Source organism: Miscanthus floridulus, chromosome 1 (genome assembly GCF_019320115.1).
Source record: "Miscanthus floridulus cultivar M001 chromosome 1, ASM1932011v1, whole genome shotgun sequence".
NCBI lineage: Eukaryota > Viridiplantae > Streptophyta > Magnoliopsida > Poales > Poaceae > Miscanthus > Miscanthus floridulus.
The window spans coordinates 147,538,662-147,563,205 of record NC_089580.1 but is presented as its reverse complement, the minus strand read 5'-3'; the positions used below and the strand labels follow the sequence as shown (position 1 = coordinate 147,563,205).

General features: G+C 48.0%; 1 pseudogene; it reads left to right on the top strand.

The window, feature by feature from the left end:
- LOC136497307 (2-oxoglutarate-dependent dioxygenase 11-like) overlaps window positions 1–24,544 on the top strand; it is a 35,662-nt pseudogene that overhangs the window by 10,366 nt on the left and 752 nt on the right.

The window sequence follows — 24,544 nt, the reverse complement described above, 5'->3', positions numbered from 1 at the left end:
CAGCCGCCGAACGCCAGGCTCCATGGTCGAGCTCGGCTATAAGAGCCCCGGTCCCAGTTGCCCTAGCTTGTCTCATCGCCCCGCCGCCACCGTGGTGGCCATCCACTGCGCACCCAAACCAAGAGAGAAGGGGGAGAAGGGGAAGAAAGGGGGGAGAAAAACGCCGAAGCCGCTGCGGGGAAAGAGGTCATCGGAGCCGAAGACGATGCCGACGTTATCGTCATGGTCGCGGGTCGGCACTGCACAGCTTCCGGAGCTACACGGTTGCAACTCTTCACTGCACCGCTATCCCCTCTTCCACAACACCCACGGTGAGCCCCTTCCAGTCCCTCTCTGCTCGCCACCGCCGAACTTCATCTTGTCGGCCATGGCGCTCCACACCTGGAGCGCATAGGCTAGAGCCGTCTTTGGCCATTGGGAACACACGCACCCACGCACACATCCGTGACCATGCCATGACCACCCCACTGGAGCCCCATGGTTCACCTGTGCGCCTCACCATCGTCACTACGTCGCCGTGGCCGCTGGGACATCCCTACTGGCCACCTGGGAACCGGAAGTCCTGCCTTGAGCTCTGGACGCCCTCGCCATGTCCACACGGATCCGTAGGAGCCTACACACCCCACTGTGATGCCCCTCTAAGGCCATAGCCCCCACACCGACGTCGCCGACGTGATCGGAAGGCCGCCGCCGTGGCCAAAGCCATCGGACACCCTGGAGGACCCCTCGACCTGCCCAACATGCCCGCTAGAGCATTGTGACACCCATGCGCACCACAGAACCGGCCAATGCCGCTGCACCCGTGCCATTCCCGCACGTCGGTTGTGCTTGAGCCGTCGTTCGCCGTGACTAGTGACTTAGGAAGCACCATCCATCGCCCTGACCCCACCGTTGTAGTCGCCATGGCGCGGGGAGGCTTTTCCCCACCTCAATTGGATGCCTGAGCCGTTGCGGAAGCTCGCCGGTGAGCACATCGCCGGCGGGAGTGCGCCGTGGAAGAAACAGGGGAGGAGGGGCGAGTTGAGCAGCGCTGCCCTGCACCCAGCGCACATGAGCCGAGCCAAGGGGAAATGACAATGGACTCGGTCCACCATGGACCCTGCCTTAGGTCCATGGACCGTGAACTTGGGCCCACCGTGAGCCGCGCTCACGCCCATAGCCAGGAAACGAAGCCCAGTAAGAGCCCAATTGTGCCACGTGGTAGCGCCACAGCACGCCACGTGTCCGGGTCAGCCCGGCCCAGACCAGCCCAAATCCAGCCCTATCCAGGCCTAGTTTGAACGCGGCCCGTATTGACCGTTGACCGGTCAACATTGACCGTTGACCTGGCCCCACATGTCAGTAACAAGGACACTCTGGACCCACACGTCAGACGCTGACGTCATGCTGACATCACATGGGACCCACATGTCAGAAGCCAACGCAGCTGGGGTGACGCCATGCTCACGTCACGGTGACATCAGTTGCTGACGTCAGCAGCCAGGCCCCACATGTCAGTGACCCTGACCGATGACCATTGACTGTTGACCGTTCACCCACTGTTGACTGACATTGACTTTGACTGGACCCACCTGTCAGTGACCCAATAGCCTCTGGCCCCACCTGTCGGAACTGACGACGTTGATGCCGTCATGCTGACGTCATGCTGATGTCAGCTAGACCCCACCTGTCAGCTCAGAACCGAGACGATGATGTCATGCTGACATCAGCATGCCACGTGGACCAGTCACAGCGTGACACGTGTCAGCCCAGGATTAATTCAGCCTTTTCATTTTCAGAAATGATTTAAACTTCAAAAATTCATAACTAATTCATATGACCTCAGAAAAATACGAAACCAGGACCAAAATTCATTTAAAATCGAGCTCTACGCAATGAACCCATGTTTGAGTGCATTTGGCTCTTTTGAATTTACATTGCTTCTTTGTGCTATTCTATAGACGTCGCTAACGCGACTATAATGCGAACGATGCAGACTCGGAGGAGAACCTGATGAACGAGGACCGTGAGTACCGTGAGGAGAACGGAGATGACTACACTGAAGGTGCCACATCCCACCTAATCTCGTAGCACCTATTATGCATGGCTAATATAGAACTGCTATTGCTTTACTTTACGGATATAATCATACTATGATAGGACTTGCATGGTAGAATGCTTACTTGATGGCCTTTACCTTGACGCAACCTTACCCTTGCATACCCTACTATTAGGCTAGACACACGCTTACTACTACATTTCATTGCTTGCACTTCTACTATGCTTATACTACATTGATGCATGGTGGAAATGGGTGATAATAGGACTATGGGGAGAGTGATGCGTGTGTGACTTGGGTGTGTGGAGGGTGAGGGTTGTGTCGACCAAGTTGGAGTATACGACGAGCCTAGGGCAAGTCTTGCCATGGGGTGCTACCTGGGCACCCCTAGAATGGATACCTGTGGTGGGTAAAATGGTATATGAGGTGGACCTGGGTGTGAACCTATGACGGGTGGAGCTCGGGATGGAGGTGCTGTGGTGGCACAGTAAATGGAAACCCTAATGGAGACATTCTGGCTTGGTCATCCCTAAGGACTTACTAGTACTCAGATTCACTGGGAAGCCTTATGTACCACTCGCCCTATATGGTGCGGGACAGCCGGACTACTTGGTAGGATATTGCCACTACTGCTAGGTTGATAGCGGACAGTGTAAGAAGGTACAGGGCGCGGAGGATTTCCCCCACACCCTTCCGAGACTTCATGGAGACCTTGTGGACCTAGCTCATGACTCATAGTTTCAGCCACCCCAGGCTAGACTTGGGGTGAACCAGGGCTGAATGGTAGAGTGGCATTATCCTAGGCGAGCAAGCAGCCAGAATCAGCCTAGTTGACGACGGTCAGTGAGGAAGGCGGATCTTGTGGTTATGTAAAACCTCTGTAGAGTGTATGGTTGATCGATCGATACATGTGCTGACTTGTTAGCTATGGACCTTTCCTGGGTTTCGCTTAAACTAGATAGTGAGATGAGTCATTCTCTTCTTCCCCCGTAAGAGAGTGTCGGACGTAGCTAGGGGCTACGGGCCTTGAGATAGTGCCGAGAGGGAGTTGGCCTATCGACTGAGCGATGGTATGGTTATAGTGATGGTGTGGAGATGGTGGTATATCGATTCCAGGATCGAAACCTGGCTCTAGAATGGGAATGGGGTGGAATGGGTGTGTGAATGGTGTTAAAACTTGACCAATTGTTATTAAATACATGATATGCTAATACATAGGAAACCCCAGCCTTATAGGTTCCTTTTGATTATATCCAACTTGCATCCAATTTCCACAAAGCAAAGCTCATAGGGTTGGGAGTGGCCAGTACAAATCATACTAATAAGTTTTGGCACACAGGTTATGCTGAGGAGTATAGCTCCGAGGAGTCTGACGATTGAGGGGTTCATGCCTACGCTCGAGTTTGGCGATCTTATCTTCAAGCTGTTCTGAATGAATGCTACTTTTGATTCCGCTAATGCGGCGATGTAATAATTTATGTAATTCCGCACTATTTGTACTCTGATATTATCGTTGTATGGATGTGATATTCGACTGGAATTTGGGTAATATGATCTACAATGGTCTTATTACACTTCGACGCTGTGGATTTCCCTTCGCGGAAATCGGGGTCGCTTCAGTTGGTATCAGAGCCATACTTGACCATAGGATGAAACCCTTAGAAATGGACGATAGAATAGGACGTGAACAGCCCCTCTTTCGGTTATATACTGACCCAGCATTTACTTTTATGCAAGGCTTACCTAATGTTGACCTACTAACACCTGTTCCTTAAAACTTGCAGATGGCAACGAACGTTGACTGGCTGCCCCTAGGACCGCTACCTCTAGACCACGCCAAGCTTACCTTCGACCTACATGAGCTCGGGGGTTTTGCACAGACCCTCTGCCGAGTTCTCGTCACGTTAGGTGTCCCCAACAAGCTTGTCAAGGTCACCTGCACCGGGAAGCCAGCTCAGGAAGGAGGAATCGAAGGACCAGTCGTCACCTCAGTCGAGTTCCCAGCTAGCACTACCTTGCCTTCTGTCCCAGCATTCACCGAGTTGACTATAGAGGACACAGTCGAGGAGGGACTGTGAGCTATCTCACACAAGGCACTTCATGGAGTGATGAGGGACCACTATGAGCACCTAAAGACGACCGAGTTCCATCTACTTCCCTAGGCCCTCGACCTCAGCCTTACCCCTAGTGAGCAGAGTTTCGTAGATGGCAGAGTTATCCTTGCCGAGGAGGATAGATGCCTTCGCGTCTCAGCTATCCACCTACTGGAGCAGGATAGGTACGTGACCCAGCTGGAGTAGAGGAGACGTCAGGACCAGGCCCTCTGGTGGGAGTACCAGGAGCGAGACTCGCAGAGAGCATAGGAGCGACCTAGTCTACTAGAGACAGTTGCCAAGCTACAGGACGAGTTCAACTGTCGTGAAGAAGTCCACAGAACCAAGGTCATAGACTTATAGGACAAAGCCGCTGACCTAGGCAATAGGAACTACTACCTCGACAGCAAGGTCTTGGAGTTGCAGAGAGAGTTGGACAACAAGAAGGCCGAGTTCAACCGTAGGGGAGACAGAGAGATATCCAAGGGGATTGATATGCTGAAAATCCAATCCCAAAACAAGACCATGACTCATGAGCTAGAGGAGTTCAGGAAGAAGGCCATTCGCAACTAGGGTCACCTGATCGAGGCACTCAGGCAGACCGAGTACCTACAAGACAAGTGTGAGAGGACATGGTAGGCTTGGCTGAAGTCTGACAGGAAGCGCCTCAGGGAGATAAAGGGTATGTGGGATCAACTACCCAAGGAGATTCGCAGTAAGACGAAGCCTAGGATAGAGGAGTTTGAGTTAGCCCCGACTCGCCTCAACCTAAACGCCTGCCCTACCTTATCTGGAGCCAAGCCTACTGAGGAGCTCGCTGAGGCCTTGAAGTACTTGTCCTGACTTCACAAGTCTGATGAGGAGATCGAGATTGAGAACAGTCGTATCCCAGCTGCGGTGTACAAGTTAGAGTAGAATGACCCTACGTGGTCATGAGTCATGTTAGTAGCTTCCGTAAGTTGTACCCCATGATGTACCCCTTATGAGATGTATTATGAGACATTATGCGTAGTACGATTCTCGCATGTCTTCAAGTGTAGCTACTGGAGATGATGCTATGTAATAAAACCTATGTAATGAATGTTTTGGATCTTATTGCATCTTATGGATCTTATTGCTTCTTTGTAATGAGTGTTGGATAGCATAAATGTTTTTCTTTAAATCGTCAAAATCACGTAATCATATTGAAATATAAGCACTTATGGCACAAGCACTAAATTCTCTATGATCCGTGTTGCAGATACCGAACCGCCGATCTAATTGCCTGATGAACCATGGATGTGCGCCCACCCCTGAACCAGTTGAACCAAATGGGGGACATGGTGGCAACAACCATGGCCGTGGCTGTGGCCGTGGACATGGAGGGATACCCTTCCACCTGGAGAATACTCCGCCGCCTGAGGAGAACATTCCACCACCACCACCACCGAACCTGGTAGAAGTGATGGCACAACAGACCCAGCTTCTTGCAGCTCTTGTTGAAGGAGCAAACCGTCGCTAGGGAGGTCAGTAGAATGACTTCCAAAGGAAGCTAGAGGGATTCCTAAAGCTAAGGCCACCTACCTATGATGGCACCGACCCTGACCCGCTTGTAGCCGATGACTGGCTCAAAGAGATGGAGAAGAAGCTTGACCTCACTACCTTCACCGACGATGAGTGTGTTGGAGCAGCCGCACACCAACTCACAGGTGCAGCACGTACCTGGTGGGACAGTTTTAGTGATTCCCATGAGAACTCTGCCAACATCTTGTGGGATGAGTTCGCCGAAGCATTCACTGAGTATCACATTCCCAAGGGTGTCATGGAGGCCAAAGATGAGGAGTTCCGCAACATCAAGATGGGAAAGGACCAAGTGACTGAGTACACTACTTGTTTCACCAATCTTCTTCACTATGCACCTCCCTATGTTGTGAACTCTGAGAAGGAGAAGCTGTACTACTACCGCAAGGGACTTAACCCGTACATCAAGCTGAAGTTTGGCGGTATTGAGAGTAACACATTGCGTGCTCTGGTGGATCGCTGTATCCAGATTGAGAAGGACCGTGTTGAAGCTGGAGAAGAGTACAGGGAGAGGAAGCGTAAGCCTGAGGAGTCTCTCCATGGTCGTGATCGCAAGAGGTTCCACAGAGATGCACCATCTAGGGAACGCTCTTGCCATGACAGGGATGACAACCCTAGATCAAGTAGGGGTAGTGGAGGCTATGCCACCAAATACTCCCGCCCTGCTCAAGATCGTTACACCCGGGACTGTTATGCATAGGACCGCAACATTCAGGACCGTTTCAACCGTCCCCGCTCAGCGAGTGAACGCCCAGCATAGAATCGCTCCGCACCAAGCACTAGAAACTAGAAGGCACCCGCGCCAGCCCCTATAGGCGGTACGCCTTTCACCTGCTTTGCTTGTGGCCAACCAGGTCACAAAGCCGTTGAGTGCCCTCAGAACTCAGCTACTCAAAAGTCTCAGTTCAAGGGATCTGCTACTCGTGGACGTCTCAACCATCTAGACACCGAGGAAGCACAAGCTGCCCCTGACATTGTGTACGGTATGTTTTTAGTTAATGGCAATACTACATTAGTTCTATTTGACTCTGGAGCAACTTGTTCTTACATATCATCCAAGTTTGCACGAGAACATGACCTGTCTGTAACCCCATGTGAAAAGCCTATCATCACCAGTTCTCCTTTAGGAGACCTAAAATGCACCTACATCTGTAAGGGAGTGAGTCTTACCATTGAGGGTCTTATCTTTAAAGCCAACCTAACCCTATTACCTTCCACAAATCTAGATGTCATCTTAGGTATGGATTGGTTAACCATTCACCGAGGTATCATATCATGTTCACCTAGATATGTCCAAGTGACCCACCCATCAGGCCAAGTCATTAGATGTGAACCCCAGTCCGGAAAGTCCACATCTATCTTGTGTGCTCTTAAAGCAAGTTCAGAATCACAGAAAGAGGAGAAGACAGTTCATGATGTGCCTGTGGTCAGAGACTATCCCGATGTATTCCCTGAAGAATTACCGGGTATGCCACCAGACCGTGATGTAGAGTTCATCATTGATCTCTTGCCGGGAACAGGACCCATTGCCAAGAGACCCTATCACATGTCAGTTGATGAACTGGCTGAGCTCAAGAAATAGCTTGATGAGCTCATCTCGAAGGGATATATCAGACCCAGTGCTTCACCCTGGGGATCCCCTGTTCTGTTTGTTAAGAAGAAGGATGGCTCAATGAGAATATGCATTGATTACCAGAACTTGAACACAGTCACCATCAAGAACAAGTACCCTCTGCCGAGGATTGATGATCTGCTTGATCAGCTTAGAGGTGCCAAGTATTTCTCTAAGATTGATCTCAGATCTGGCTATCATTAGATGAAGATTCGAGAGAGTGACATCCAGAAGACAGCTTTCGTGACTAGGTATGGGCAGTTTGAGTTCACTATGGTATCCTTTGGACTCATGAATGCACCCGCATACTTCATGAACATGATGAATAAGGTTTTCATGGATGATCTGGATAAGTTTGTGGTAGTATTCATTGATGACATCCTTGTCTATTCACCCACCGCTGAAGAACATGAACATCATCTGAGAACTGTACTTGAGAAACTAGCCCAACATCAGCTCTACGCAAAGTTTAGCAAATGTGAGTTTTGGCTACAGGAAGTTGCCTTCCTAGGCCATGTACTATCAGCTAAAGGTGTTGCAGTTGACCTAGCTAAGATTGAAGCTATGCAAGAATGGGAACAACCCCGTAATGTGACAGAAGTCAGAAGTTTCTTGGGATTGGCTAGATATTATCGCCGATTCATCGAAAACTTCTCCAAGATAACCCATCCAATGACCAATCTTCTAAAGAAGACCAAGGAGTTTGAATGGACGCCCGAGTGCGAACAAAGCTTCTAGGAATTAAAACAGAAGCTTACCACAACTCCTATGCTAGCATTGCCTGATATCAGCAAAGATTTCATGGCCTATTGTGATGCATCCCGTCAAGGACTTGGTTGTGTATTGATGCAAGATGGAAGAGTAATAGCTTATGCTTCTCGACAGTTGAAAGAACACGAGAACCGTTACCCTACTCATGATCTCGAGTTAGCAGCAGTTGTGCATGCTCTAAAGATCTAGAGGCACTACTTGATAGGCAACAAGTGTGATATCTACACTGATCATAAGAGCTTGAAGTACTTTTTCACTCAGGAAGATCTGAATATGAGGCAACGCTGATGGCTAGAGTTGATCAAGGACTACGACCTGGAAATTCACTATCATCCAGGAAAAGCTAATGTAGTCGCAGATGCCCTCAGCCGTAAGAGTTACTATCACACTTTGATCACTGAATCCGTACCACCTGAGCTCAAGGAAGAGATTGATGATTTCCAACTTGAAATACTACCGCATGGCTTGCTGAATGAGCTCCGCATATAGTATCATCTCACAGATCGCATCCGTCATGCTCAGAAAAGTTGTGAAGAGATTGAGTATCTCCGTGGCCTGATGAAACTAGGCTACAAGACCAACCACCAAGAAGATGAACAAGGAACCATCTAGTTCAAGAATAGAATCTGTGTTCCATCTGACCCAGTACTACAAGAGGAAATTCTGTCAGAAGCCCATGATTCCAAGTACTGTATTCACCCTAGAGGTTCAAAGATGTATCAAGACTTGAAGAAACACTTCTAGTGGAAAGGCATGAAGATAGACATTGCAGGACATGTGGCACGATGTAACACCTGTAATAGAGTCAAGGTTGAACATCAAAGGCCTGTAGGTAGGCTGAAGCCTCTTGACATTCCCGAGTGGAAATGGGAGAACATATCCATGGATTTCATAGTTGGATTGCCCCGTTCACAGAAAGGCAATGATTCCATCTGGGTGATTGTCGATCATTTAACCAAGATTGCTCACTTTGTACCAGTTAAGACCAAGACCAATGCTGAAAAATTAGTAGATTTATATGTTGAGCACATTCTCAGACTGCATGGAGCTCCTTCTAGTATTGTATCTGATCGTGGTCCTCAGTTTGTGTCCCAATTCTAGGAAGCTCTGCACAAGTCCATTGGAACCAAACTTGATTTCAGTACCGCTTATCACCCACAGATAGATGGACAGACAGAACGAGTAAATCAGATCTTAGAAGACATGCTTCGCGCTAGTGTACTGAATTATGGCTCTGATTGGGAGAAATGCCTACCTTATGCAGAGTTCTCTTACAACAACAGCTACCAAGCTAGTATCAAGATGTCGCCATTTGAAGCTCTATATGGCAGACCTTGTAAGACACCTTTGATGTGGTCCCAACCAGGAGAAAGAACGTTCTTTGACTCCGCTAAGATTCAAGATGCAGAAGAAGGAGTTGCTCAAGTGAAGGAGAATTTGAGAATTGCACAAAGTTGATACAAGAGTTATGCTGATAAAAGGAGAAGAGAACTTGTGTTCAATGTGGGGGACTTCGTCTATCTCAAGGTATCCCCGCTACATGAAATTGTCAGATTCCATGTGAAAGGAAAGCTTGCCCCTAGATTTGTTGGCCCATACAAGATTTGCAAGAGGATTGGAAAGCTCGCCTACAGACTTGAGCTACCTGAGGAATTGATGGGTGTACATCCCGTATTTCATGTCTCACAGCTACGCAAGTGTATGAGAGTGCCCAGTGAAGTAGTTCCAACTGATACGCTTGACATTCAAGATACACTTGAGTATAAAGAACATCCTATCAGAATTCTGGGCAGAGATACCAAAGAGACCCGAAGCAAGACTATTCCTATGTGCAAGATCCAATGGTGTAATCACACTGAGAGAGAAGCAACATGGAAAAAAGAGTCTGACCTCCGGCTACGATATCCTTACCTCTTCGAAGAGTACGTTACGCTTTAATCTCAAGGACGAGATTCTGTAAAGGGGGTAGGACTATAACAACCCAAAAATCCACACACCTAAAATACCAACTACAAATTTTTTCTCAAAACTCCCATGTGATGATGAGTGTCATGTATAGAAACCCAACCTAAAAGATGCATTAGGTCTAACCTCAACCCAAGTCAACACATAAGCATGGCATATCATTTGTTAATTGTGTTTATTTAAATGATAACAAATAAAGTATTGCATACATTGTTAAATCAAATTATGATCTAGAATTCTATTTGCTTTATGTTATGCTTATCAACTCCTTTGAAGTAATAAACCATGAAGCAACAAATTAATCAAAGAAAGGAATAAAAGATTAAAAAAGAGAATTATTTCTATTTTTGTATAACAAAACTACATCTATTTTTGTTATACAAAATAGCTAAACAAAATTCCCTAAACTCCAATGAATAAGCTACATCAGTTTTGAATTCAAATTCTAAACCAAATTTGAATTCAAACAATGGAAAAGAAATGAAAAACGGATAAAAGAAAAGAAGAAGTAGGCCTCCCAGCCAGCTGCTCGGCCCGCGCTAGCCAGCCGGCCCAACCGGCCTACCAACCCTTTCTGTCTTCCCAGCACGCGTGCGCGGCCCACGAGCTGGCCCAGCGCGTCGCCCACGCCCGTGCACCCGTCTGCCACGCTCGAAGCCACTGCCCGCTGGACCCCGCATGTCAGCCACCCTGTTTACAGTGTTGTCTTCCTCACCCACGCCTCAACCGCCTACGCGACCGGCGCTCGACAACGGTGGCAGGGTGGGCCAGGGGTCACGCCTAGGGCATGGCCTTGTCCCCTTGGCGCCGCGCCCACGCAACCACGCACGGTCGTTGGATGAGATGCACGCCTCTGATCCTCCTCAATCTCCAGCCGCCGAACGCCAGGCTCCATGGTCGAGCTCGGCTATAAGAGCCCCGGTCCCGGTTGCCCTAGCTCGTCTCATCACCCCGCCGCCACCGTGGTGGCCATCCATTGCGCACCCGAACCAAGAGAGAAGGGGGAGAAGGGGAAGAAAGGGGGGAGAAAAATGCCGAAGCCGCTACGGGGAAAGAGGTCATCGGAGCCGAAGACGATGCCGACGTTATCGTCACGGTCATGGGTCGGCACTGCACAGCTTCCGGAGCTACACGGCTGCAACTCTTCACTGCACCGCTATCCCCTCTTCCACAACACCCATGGTGAGCCCCTTCCGGTCCCTCTCTGCCCACCGCCACCAAACTTCATCTTGTCGGCCATGGCACTCCACACCTGGAGCGCGTAGGCTAGGGCCGTCTCCGGCTGTTGGGAACACACGCACCCACTCACACATCCGTGACCATGCCATGACCACCCCGCTGGAGCCCCGTGGTTCACCCGCGCGCCTCGCCATCATCACTACATCGTCGTGGCCGCCGGGACGTCCCTACTGGCCACCTAGGAACCGGAAGTCCTGCCTTAAGCTCTGGACGCCCTCGCCATGTCCACATGGATCTGTAGGAGCCTACACACCCCACTGTGATGCCCCTCTGAGGCCATAGCCCCCACACCGACGCCGCCGACGTGATCGAAAGGCTGCCGCCGTGGCCAAAGCCACCGGAGGCCCTGGAGGACCCCTCGACCTACCCAACATGCCCGCTGGAGCATTGTGACGCCCACGCACACCATAGAATCAGCCAATGCCGCTGCACCCGCGCCATTCCCGCATGCCGATTGTGCTCGAGCCGCCATTTGCCATGACCAGTGACTTAGGAAGCACCATCCGTCGCCCTGACCCCACCGTTGCAGTCGCCATGGCGCGGGGAGGCTTTTCCCCACCTCAATTGGATGCCTGAGCCGTTGTGGAAGCTCGCCGGTGAGCACGTCACCGGTGGGAGCGCGCCGTGGAAGAAACAGGGGAGGAGGGGTGAGTTGAGCAGCGCAGCCCTGCACCCAGTGCACATGAGCCGAGCTGAGGGGAAATGACAATGGACTCGGTCCACCATGTACCCTGCCTTAGGTCCATGGACCGTGAACTTGGGTCCACCGTGAGCCGCGCTCATGCCCACAGCAAGGAAACTAAGCCCAGTAAGAGCCCAACTGCGCCACGTGGCAGCGCCACAGCACACCACGTGTCCGGGTCAGCCCGGCCCAGACCGGCCCAAATCCAGCCCTGTCTAGGCCCAGTTTGAACCCGGCCCGTATTGACCGTTGACCGGTCAACGTTGACCGTTGACCTGGCCCCACATGTTAGTGACACGGACACTCTAGACCCACACGTCAGATGCTGACGTCATGCCGATGTCACACAGGACCCACATGTCAGAAGCCAACGCAACCGGGGTGATGCCATGCTCACGTCATGGTGACATCAGTTGCTGACGTCAGCAGCCAGGCCCCACATGTCAGTGACCCTGACCGATGACCATTGACCGTTGACCGTTCACCCACCGTTGACTGACATTGACTTTGACCGGACCCACCTGTCAGTGACCCAATAGCCTCTGGCCCCACCTGTCGGAACTGACGGCGTTGATGACATCATGATGACGTCATGCTGACATCAGCTGGACCCCACCTGTCAGGTCGGAACCGAGACGATGACGTCATGCTGATGTCAGCATGCCACGTGGACCAGTCACAGCGTGACATGTGTCAGCCCATGATTAATTCAGCCTTTTTCATTTTCAGAAATGATTTAAACTTCAAAAATTCATAACTCATTCATATGACCTCAGAAAAATACGAAACTAGGACCAAAATACATCTAAAATCGAGCTCTACGCAATGAACCCATGTTTGAGTGCATTTGGCTCTTTTGAATTTACATTGCTTCTTTGTGCTATTCTATAGACGTCGCTAACGCGACTATAATGCGAACGATGCAGACTCGGAGGAGAACTTGACGGACGAGGACCATGAGTACCATGAGGAGAACGGAGACGACTACACTAAAGGTGCCACATCCCACCCAATCTCGTAGCACCTATTACGCATGGCTAATATAGAACTGCTATTGCTTTACTTTACGGATATAATCATACTATGATAGGACTTGCATGGTAGAATGCTTACTTGATGGCCTTTACCTTGACACAACCTTACCCCTGCATACCCTGCTATTAGGCTAGACACACGCTTACTACTACATTTCATTGCTTGCACTTCTACTATGCTTATACTACATTGATGCATGGTGGAAATGGGTGATAACAAGACTATGGGGAGAGTGTTGCGTGTGTGACTTGGGTGTGTGGAGGGTGAGGGTTGTGTCGACCAAGTTGGAGTATACGATGAGCCTAGGGCAAGTCTTGCCATGGGGTGCTACCTGGGCACCCCTAGAATGGATACCTATGGTGGGTAAAATGGTATATGAGGTGGACCTGGGTGTGAACCTGTGACGGGTGGAGCCCGGGATGGAGGTGTTGTGGTGGCACGGTAAATGGAAACCCTGATGGAGACATTCTGGCTTGGTCATCCCTAAGGACTTACTAGTACTCAGATTCACCGGGAAGCCTTATGTACCACTCACCCTATATGGTGCGGGACGGCCAGACTATTAGTAGGATATTGCCACTACTGCTAGGTTGATAGCGGATAGTATAAGGAGGTACGGGGTGCGGATGATTTCCCCCACACCCTTCTGAGACTTCATGGAGACCTTGTGGACCCGGCTCATGACTCATAGTTTCAGCCACCCTAGGCTAGACTTGGGGTGAACCAGGGCTGAATGGTAGAGTGGCATTATCCTAGGCGAGCAAGCGGCCGGAATCAGCCTAGTTGACGACGGTCAGCGAGTAAGGCGGATCTTGTGGTTATGTAAAACCTCTGTAGAGTATATGGTTGATCGATCGATACATGTGCCGACTTGTCGGCTATGGACCTTTCCTAGGTTTCGCTTAAACTAGATAGTGAGACGAGTCATTCTCTTCTTCCACCAAGAGAGGGTGTCGGACATAGCCAGGGGCTATGGGCCTTGAGACAGTGCCGAGAGGGAGTTGGCCTGTCAACTGAGCGATGGTATGGTTATAGTGATGGTGTGGAGATGGTGGTATATCGATTCCAGGATCGAAACCTAGCTCTGGAATGGGAATGGGGTGGAATGGGTGTGTGAATGGTGTTAAAACTTGACCAACTGTTATTAAATACATGATATGCTAATACATAGGAAACCCCAGCCTTATAGGTTCCTTTTGATTATATCCAACTTGCATCCAATTTCCACAAAGCAAAGCTCATAGGGTTGGGAGTGGCCAGTACAAATCGTACTGATAAGTTTTGGCACACAGGTTCTGCTGAGGAGTATAGCTCCGAGGAGTCTGACGGTTGAGGGGTTCATGCCTACGCTCGAGTTTGGCAATCTTATCTTCAAGCTGTTCTGAATGAATGCTACTTTTGATTCCGCCAATGCGGCGATGTAATAATTTATGTAATTCCGCACTATTTGTACTATGATATTATCGTTGTATGGATGTGATATTCGACTAGAATTTGGGTAATATGATCTACAACGGTCTTATTACACTTCGACGCTGTGGATTTCCCTTCGCGGAAATCAGGGTCGCTTCAGGTACGATCGACTACTTCGCCCAAGAAGCGACACAAACACTCCAATAACTCGGTCGCCTACCCCAAGAGTGGTACGATCGACTACTTCGCCCAAGAAGCGGCTCAAGCACTCCAACAGCTCGGTCGCCTACCCCAAGAGTGGTACGATCGACTACTTCGCTCAAGAAGCGGCACAAGCACTCCACAACACCAAAGTGTCAAGACAGAACTACCCGAACAATGTCAAGGTGTTCGACTACATTAGGTGACAGAAAGTTATCAAGTCTACTTACAATAACTCGGCTCCACTCAGCTCCATGCCACACTAATAGACTATTTGGCTGCGGCGATCGACAACGCGGCCACGAACCAAGCTAAGTCACGTCTCATTTTTTATATATTTTAGATATTATTCATATATGTCTCTGGGAAGACACAAAAATCATCATGCGAGCAAACATAGTGCTCTAAAGTCAAATCATCATACGAGCAAACATAGTGCTCAAGATACAAAAAATCATCATGCGAGCAAACATAGTGCTCTAGGTCTTCTCTTAACGGTCACCGAATTCCTCAGGTAGAACACGCCTTAATCCATGAAGCTTGTCTACTCACATGGACGGTCACGAACCAAGTGCCAGGCTCACATGGTCATGTCATGAACCTCTGAACCATACGCCAGAGATTCAAGTGCTTAAACGTAACAGGACACTACCTGAGGAATTTGCATGGCCTAGCAAGAGCAAGACACAAAAAGTTTATATGCATTTCATAATGCCGGGGCCTGCTCCTGATTGATTATTCAAATATGGGACATGCTCCCCACTTTATATCTAGAATGTCATTTACAACATATTTTTATGTTTAACATGCAGGAAAGCTACATCTGTACCATGAGATCAGGAAAAACACGCTCCTGAGAACTACTTTACTCAGATAAGTCAAGAAACAACCTGGTTTGATCAAAAAAAGAACCTCGATGAGGTACGATAAGAACCAAGACAAGCTTAGAAAGAACCCAGATTGATCAAAAAAGAACCCCGACAAGGTGCGGCAAGAACCAAGACAAGCTTAGAAAGAATCCGGATTGATCAGAAAAGAACCCCAACAAGGAGAGACAAAGATCAAGTCAAGATCAGAAAGAACCCATATTGGGAATAGAAATCAAGAAAAAAAATAACCTAGAGTGATCAGAAAACAACCTGGATGAGGTACATGCAAGTTCAGAAAGAACATGGACGAAGTGCAAACAACCTAGAAGAGGTACATCAAGAACCAGAGAAGTCTAGAAATGACCTGGATGAATAAAAACAACTCAGAAGAACATCACGGCTTAGTCAAACACTAAGCTCAGGGGCTCGGCATTCACTTCAACTATGCCCGGGGGCTCAGATTTAAAGATGAAGGACCAAGAATACAAGAACTCAAGACTACAACAAATGACAACACATCAAGACCCTTCATCCAATTTCTTTTCGAAAGAAAAGAACTCAGAGAAGGCTCGGGGGCTGCAAGTACCTACCACAGAAAAACATATTTTCAAATTTTTTGACCCTCTAGCTTTTTTGTACCAAAAAAAACAAGAGGCTCGGGGGCTACACTCAATGAGTGCAATTTTTTGCAAAATTGCACTCGCTGCACTCAAAGGAAAAAGAACCCAGAGGACATCAAGCAAAAGTGCACATCAGCCAAAAAAAGAATCAAAGAAGACCATCTTAAGATTTCACTTCAAGAAGGACCCGGATCAAGACTACAACAACTCGGCCCTTGAAGCTCAATCATGAAATGCTCGGGGGCTTGTCGATGGGGAACCCTACGGGCCCCCCATAGACCATACTACAGGGAGGTAGGCCTTAGTAACAAGGCCTACAGCCCAATTGCCAAGAAGAACGCGAAGCAAAGCAACGTGCAAAACCGAAACTCCAACTCAAACTATACAAGGAAAGGCGCCCGAAGCGTAGCTTAGGACTCTGACCTTGTATCCGAATAGGACACAAACAATGCCTCTCAGCGCCTGGACTATAAAGGGCTGGCGAGGGTACCCATTGTAGGAAGAGGACAGATACCCGATACTCAGAGCAATACAACACAAACAGGCTAACGCCAAAACTAGACGTAAGGTTATTACTCGACCAAGTCGAGGGCCTAAGCCAGTATAAATCATGAGTCTCTTTGCGTAACCGCCAAATTCCGCTATTCGCCGAAGCCCGAACAACTGTCCTGGGTACCCCCGTGGTAGGCTATCGGTGGTAAAACATCGATAGAGTGCAATATTCAATATCTTCCATGTTTCTCGGTTGAAGAAATGTCTTCGTGTACCTGAAGAAGCTATTGCACCCACCAACATAAAACTTCATTTGGATTTGACCTATGAAGAAAAGCCAATCCGAGTGTTAGAAGAGATGGAAAGAGTAACACGGAATAAGATTATTAAGTTCTATAAGGTGGTGTGGAACAATCACAGTGAACAAGATGCTACGTGGGAACGAGAGGACTATTTACGAGAGGTTTATCCCGCCTTTTTCCAAGAATGGTAGGTCTTGCAAATCTCGGGATGAGATTTTTATAAGGGAAAGGGGTTGTAACACCCTAGGTGTTAGCCTTGCATAAATTGACTTGCAGTGCATGAGCATGAGCATCAAGCATTCATATTTGAGCTCTTACATTTGAAACATGTGATTGAAACATATGAAACATGCTTGTTATTTTATGTTTCTTTGTATTTATGCATGTGATCATGAGTGAATACATGTAGATGGTTGATGTTAGTCACTAAAACATTTTAGCTACACTAGCATGACAAAGGGAACATGGTTCATGAAGATCATTTTGTATGATCAAGTACTTAAGTGATGCTATGCATGTTGACCTAGAAAGCTTTATGTGTAACCAATGCATGAAATGATTGTGTGACCTTACAAATAGCTTAAACATGTTTAGAATATCATTATGAACAACTTTGGTATTCATGGTTAGGGCTAAATTGGTCACTAAGTCATAGTTCATGTACAAGTCATCATTTGAATGTAATGGGTTTGACCAAGTTTGAACTATATGATAGAGACCTTGCATGGATGTGGTCACTAAAGCAAAATTATAGTATTTGATAAGGGGAACAACTTTTATTTTTAGGTCATAGGCTAGTTTAGCTCCTAACATGCCTAAAATAGGCTCACAAAATTCCACAATGCACTGTTTTCAACACTTACAAAAAAATTCTAAGTCAGATACCCTGACAGTTTGACAACCTCAATTTTGGGATGATATTACTCGGTTTCGGTTGAGAATTAGCGCATGATTCTTTAAAAGTAATTGGAGGTGGTACATAGGTCTATAAGTTTCATTTAGATTGTTTGCACTATGGAGCTAAGGATTTGCAGTTTGATTGCTTTGAAATCACATCGTCAGTCGGTCTATCGTAGCGCTGATGACTGAATTGAACGGCCATCGTGGCCGACCGACAACAGGTGCTGCCCGCCGTGTGGTGACCAGCCATGGCCGCGCGCCCCATCTGGCGGCCGTACACCGGCGCTGGGCCTACTCGTTAGGCATCGACGGCCGGCAAGCCACCAGCAACGCGTTTAAGTCACCATCGAGCCGGTCGTTCACTCTCACTCACCTCCTCATGTTCCTTTGCTCACTACGCTCGCCATCGCCGTCGCAGCCGCTCCGCCAAGTTCGCCCGTGCTCACCGCCACTCCATTCTCCAATCAGTTGCACTCATAGCTCCGCCTCACTCTGCTCTACCTTTCCCGCCCTACAGCGTCCACAGCCACACCGTTGGTAAGCCGTGTTTCGCCTTGCACCACCGTGGGTACATCCTTGCCGGAGCTCCGCCATGGCCACCGCCATGGCCATGCTTCATCGGAGCGCCTCAAGCCGCCTAGGTCATCTAGATATGTTCGCATGGTCACCGTCATGCTATAGCGTGCCTCGCCTGACTTCGCCGTGGCTGGTGATGACCGATGCACCGTAGAGCAGTGCTGTTGTGCCGCCATGGTCGGCGACGAGCATGCTCTGCCACACCTTCACTGCCACCACCTAGGTCATTCGACGCGCGTTGCTCTGTAGAACACGTAGGTCCCCTTGCCGTCACCGATGAAGGTCATCGTCGACGAGCTCTGGCCGCGCAAGCGTTGAGCAGCGCCGCTGCCCTATTTCGTTTCACTGACGCATGGGGCCGACTAACAGCGGGTCCCAGTTGTCACTGACTGTACAGCAGTAGGATAGTTCATTTATTTCCTATTTAGATGCAATCTTTGAAAATGGATAAGTTGAGCTATAGAGATCCAAATATTGTGAACCAAATTTTATTGTGTTCTTTAGGAAGTGTAGTATTTTATAAAAAATATCATATGTACAGTTTCTGATGTTTTTATTGGAGATTTAAATGTGTTTATATAAATGCTTTTTGTATGTTTACTATTTTATAAATTTGATATCTTGAGCTAGAAAAATGATAAAAATGTGATTCCAATTTTGTGGGTTTTGTATTGACATGCTCTAGCTAGAAAAAATAATAAGCTTGCTGTAAACTTGAATTAAATATGGTCTTTCTAATTACTCATTAATAAATAGCATTTTTCTAAGGAAATTTGTAGGGATAAAAATATATAATATATTGCTATGCAAATTTTTGTATAGTAGTATGGCACTATTATGGTGCTAGGAAAAATATATAATCTATTGTTTAACACTTTTCTATAGGGTTTACTATTTTTGCTAAAAGTGGCATTACTAGCTTGTCATTTTTGTAAAGCATGTTATATATGTGCAAATGGTATGAAAATTTCACAGTAGCCTATTGTGAGCATTAGGAATTTAGGAGTCCACTATAATTTTCTGAGAATTTATGATGTACATTTAGTATATGTTTATTATTTACCCTAATTATTTAATTAAATTAATAAAGGCATTTAAATAATTAGATTGTGATTAAGCATGATATTTTATACGGTTCTTATGATGCATAGTAACTGTTGATGTCAATGGTAAGGCTTAGAAGCCATTGATTGTATACAAATAACCAATTATCGCTTTATCATTTAAATACAAGACTGCATGTATAGTTTTGATTGGGTGGATGATTTCATATGGATAATGGTCTCTGCTGTAAAACTTGTTAATAACAAAGTTGTAGATAACTTACTAATCTACCTTGTGTTAAATTTTCACAGTGATAGGACTTAGGGTTTTTGAGTTCTAGCTGATACAAGTTTGCCGTCCGAAAGGTTTACTTTCTGGACAGATTTGATTGAATGAATTGTTTGCCCTATATAGCTCTTGAATCACAGTAAGAGTATTAAAAGAAACTTGTAGATAATTTTATAAGCTTTCCAGAAAGTCCAAGATCACAACATTTGGATAAGTAGAACTTCAGTTATAAGTAAAACAAGTAGCTACTGTTTTGTGGTGTAGTAAAGGAATTGTTGAAGTGGTTGATTAAGTGATCAAGAATAGATATGCACATACTCAGTAAAACGTGATGCACTTGTTATTTCTTTAACACCATGCTATTTAGAATGCTTACAAGAATCCATTCATCATGTATCATCATACTATACTTGTCAACATGTATGCATTCGCAATATCTTATGCCATATTCATGCATCTAGGATCGACAGAGGAGATAACGTTGCTAGAGTTCAACAAAGGAGAGAAAGGGGACCAGCAGGAGATTCCTCAATCCGCAGCTCTCCAAGGCAAGGAGCAGACCCTAGAAGAGCTTTCGAAGTGCCCTGACCACCGCCCCACTTCCTTTCTAAAAGGCAAGCCCCGGAGCATTTTAAGTCCCCCAGTATTTTACAAAATATTGCTCGAGTCCTTTATGATTGAGGCATTAGGTTATAAGAATTGATTGGAACCCCTCGATGCATATATTTTCCTTGTCCAGAAATATACCTTTACCCTATGTAGGTCCAGGATCGAATATATGCTTAGTCATGCTTAGACCGGTAGAAGTCGGGTGATTTCCTGTCACTTGTGAGATATAGGTGGATACCAAAGCACGGTTGGCTATATTTGCTATCATGGAAAAGAACCATGGGGTAATGTAAATCGAGGCCAGACGGAGTCTATGGTAGGTTGACTCATGTGATTCCATCTATGCAGATTAAGGACTGTACCGTTGTTGGACCTTTTGATAAGATTGAACGCATGTATATCACTTAGCTGGCCGGATAACTCGTTTCGACCACGAAGCCGAGTAGCTCAACTCAGGCAGGGCCCTGCTCTGTAAGAGTGCACACTCTGGATGGTAGTAAGGATGTGCGGGGAGCCAGACTGAGCCTAAGGGCAGGCTGGGCCTGAACGTCCTGGCATTTGGTGTCCCTGATTGTGCGGCGCTGGGTGAACCCGCGAAATGTATACTTGAGTTGTACCAAAGGTGACCTAAGGCTACCGTGGCTGGTAGACCCGGGTTTGTGTTAGGAATAAATTCCTAGCTAGTTGAAATCAATTTGAATCGCCGTCTCTCCCGGTTAGTGAGACACTTGGCTAGCTCCAACCTCATAGTAATTGTATTATGGAATATGATGGTTTGGATAAACATGGAATTACAATACCAGCTATGGTTACTATTGTATGCTCTTAAAATGATATACCATATGTTTGGCACATGATAGTCGCTAATTTAGAGATGGATAGTCATAATTAACTTGATAACAGAATTATAACCGTATAACTGAGTTAATCGCTTTTTAGGCAAAATGTTGTCAAGCTATCTCCACTTATACAGCCTTGCATGATCCTTGGAGTCATTTTATTTCTGGTTTATGATGGGTAAGTCTAGCTGAGTACCTTCTCGTACTCAGGGTTTTATTTCCCATTATTGTAGATGGCACTGTGTATCATGGTTATTGCAAGAGTTGCTTCTATCCCGCTGTGGATGAGGAGTAAGCCTTGGGCAGGCTTCTTTATTAATCCTTCTACATGCTTTTGTGGACTGTGATCGTATGTTGGCACTATATTAAACTATGTTGGCAAATGCTACTTTCAAACTTAATTTGCTTCCGCTTTTATCTATCAAACTTGGTTTGTAATAACTTTATTTCATACTCTGATAATGAAAATGTATCTATGAACCTTATGTAATATGTGACATGTATGTTGAATCATATACGATCTTGGTTGTAGTAAATCATTTATCGAGACCCGTCGTGGTACTCGATGGACTACCGGTTTTATATGGGTTCAAGTATGACTGTGCGACCGCTTATGGGCTGCCATTGTACTTGTACTCTTATAAATTGGTCGGTTCTGCGACACGCGATGTCATGTTTGACGAGAAGGCGGCCTAGGACTGGTACAGTCTAAGCACAGGGGAAGCTAGCGGCTTCACCAGCACCTTTGTCATCGAGCACTTGGTCATCCACGGTGGTGGAGACGCTAGGGAAGAGATGTCAAGCACTCCGGGAGGGGTGCCGAGCACTCCAGCAACAGATCTGAGCACTCCTGGGGAGATGCCGAGCACTCCAGGACTAGAGCCAGGAGGTCCTGCAGTGGTGGCGACCACTGCGGGATAGGTGCCAAACATTCCCATAGCAGAACCGATGGTTCTTGTATTGGTGCCGACCACTACAAGACGGGTGCCATGCACTCCAGGAGGGGTGCAGACCACTCTAGGAGTGGTGACGAGCAGTCCAGGAGTAGTACCAAGCACTACAGCTAGGGTGCCGAGCACTCCAGGTGTTGTGCCGAGCACTCCGACGGAACAGGGAACTCCATCAACGCCGATTGAGTTTGCCTCACCTCCAAGTGACATCACTGAGTTCATGGATGCCATCCACGAAGGTGAGGAAGTGTGGTTCCGTAGGCTGGATGACATCGTCGGTGGCACAGAGCCTTCAGGCCTGGCGAGTAGGCTGCTCAATGACCAAGAGCTGCTTCTCATAAGTGCAGAGGAACCACCCACGTTCGCGCTGACCAAGCACGATGGAAACTAGCGACGTGCAGTGCTGGAGGAGATGAATGCGATCGAGGAAAATGAGACATGGAAGCTCGTCGATCCACCTCCAGGATGTCGTCCGATCGGCCTAAAGTGGGTGTACAAGGTCAAGCGGGACGAGCACGACGCCATTGTCAAGCACAAGGCGTGCCTCGTCGCCTGAGGCTTTGTTCAGCGCAAGGGCATCGACTTCGAGGAAGTCTTTGCGTCAGTAGCGTGCATAGAGTCTATCTGTTTGCTACTAGCCTTGGTAGCAGCAAAGGACTGGCGCATCCATCACCTAGACATAAAATTAGCCTTACTCAACGGTGAGCTGGCGGAGACGGTCTTCGTTAGACAACCTCCGGGTTTCACCATCAAGGAAGCAGAGAATAGGGTGCTCAGACTCCACAAGGCACTCTATGGGTTGTGGCAGGCCCCACGAGCATGGAATGCCAAGCTTGACGCCGCGCTGGGCGAGCTTGGGTTCACAAGGTGTGCAACCGAGCACGCGCTCTACACACGGCGACGGGGGAAGGAGGAGCTCGTCATTGACGTGTATGTGGACGACTTATCATCACCGGTGCGCGTGCAGAGGACATCGACAGCTTCAAGCGCGAGATGGCTGCTTGTTTTCGAATGAGCGATCTCGGGGCGCTCTCCTACTACCTCGGCATCGAGGTGAGACAGGGAAAGGAGGCACTCACGCTTGGTCAGAGCACGTATGCCTCGAAGCTGTTGGAGCGGAGCGGCATGGCTGAGTGCAAGCCATGCGTGACTTTGATTGAGGAGCGGCTGAAGCTAACAAAGGCCAGTACCACGATGAAGGTGGATGCAACACTCTACCAAAGCATCATCGGTGGTTTGCACTATCTAGTCCACACGAGGCCGGATATTGCGTTCGCCGTGGGCTATGTCAATCGCTTCATGGAGGATCCTCGAGAGGATCACTGGGCTGCGGTGAAGCGGCTGTTGCGCTACGTCAAGGGGACGGTGGATCAAGGGATCGTCTTCCCTAAGATAGGAGGTAGCAGGCTGTAGCTCACTGTGTTCAGCGATGCAGACATGGCGGGGGATATCGACGGACGGCGGAGCACCTCTGGCGTGCTCGTCTTCCTTGGGTCGGCTCCAATTTCATGGTTGTCGCTGAAACAGAAGGTGGTGATGTTGTTAACGTGCGAGGCAGAGTACGTGGTAGCGGCCATAGCGGCGTGCCAAGTTGTGTGACTGTGCCGGCTGCTGAACGAGCTGACCGGTACGGAAGCTCGCCCACTAGCACTAATGGTGGACAACCAGCCCGCCATCGCCCTCGTGAAGAATCTGGTTCTCCATGACCGGAGCAAACACATCGATATGAAGTTCCATTTCCTCAGGGAATGTGTCGATGGAGGACAGATCGTTATCGAGTTCGTCGAAACTGGTCGGCAACTTGCGGACGTCCTCACCAAGCCACTCGACCGTCTTCGACTCACGGAGTTGAAGAAGATGATCAACATGAAGGGGGTTCAAGGGTAGCAAAAGAATTAGGGGACGAATTATTAGACAATCTTCTGCATCCCTTGTGTGAATGCGCAGCCGGGAAAGGCGGCGTCAAAAAGGGCTCCATGCTGTTCCACTGTAGCAGCTGCAGGGGTAGGCGTCGAATGGTTCACCTACCGCACTATAGCCACAGCAGGGGCAGGCACCAAAGTCAGCCCTGCTGTCACATCTAGTAACTGTAGCATCATGGTAGCTATACAAGGACTAAATGGATAAAGTTGTACATATAGTTTGCCACTGCAACTCAGTAGAGATAGAGTTCAGATTTGCCATCTCCTATACAGAGCTTCGGCCAACGCTAGTGTCTCTGCTGTGTGTGTTCTATTCTCCTTTTATTCTTCTATCTCTAGCTATAGCGTATGGTTGGCATTATAGTCGACATCGTTAGTGTGTACTCGGCAACACTGAGCGAGTGGTCGGATATCTCCGTATCCGAGATCGAGGGGCCAACACAGACATGCTCTTACTCGTTGTTCAGCCCAGGGAATCCTGGGACATGCGCTTCTGGCCTACTCGCCCTGCATCCTTCAGGTGA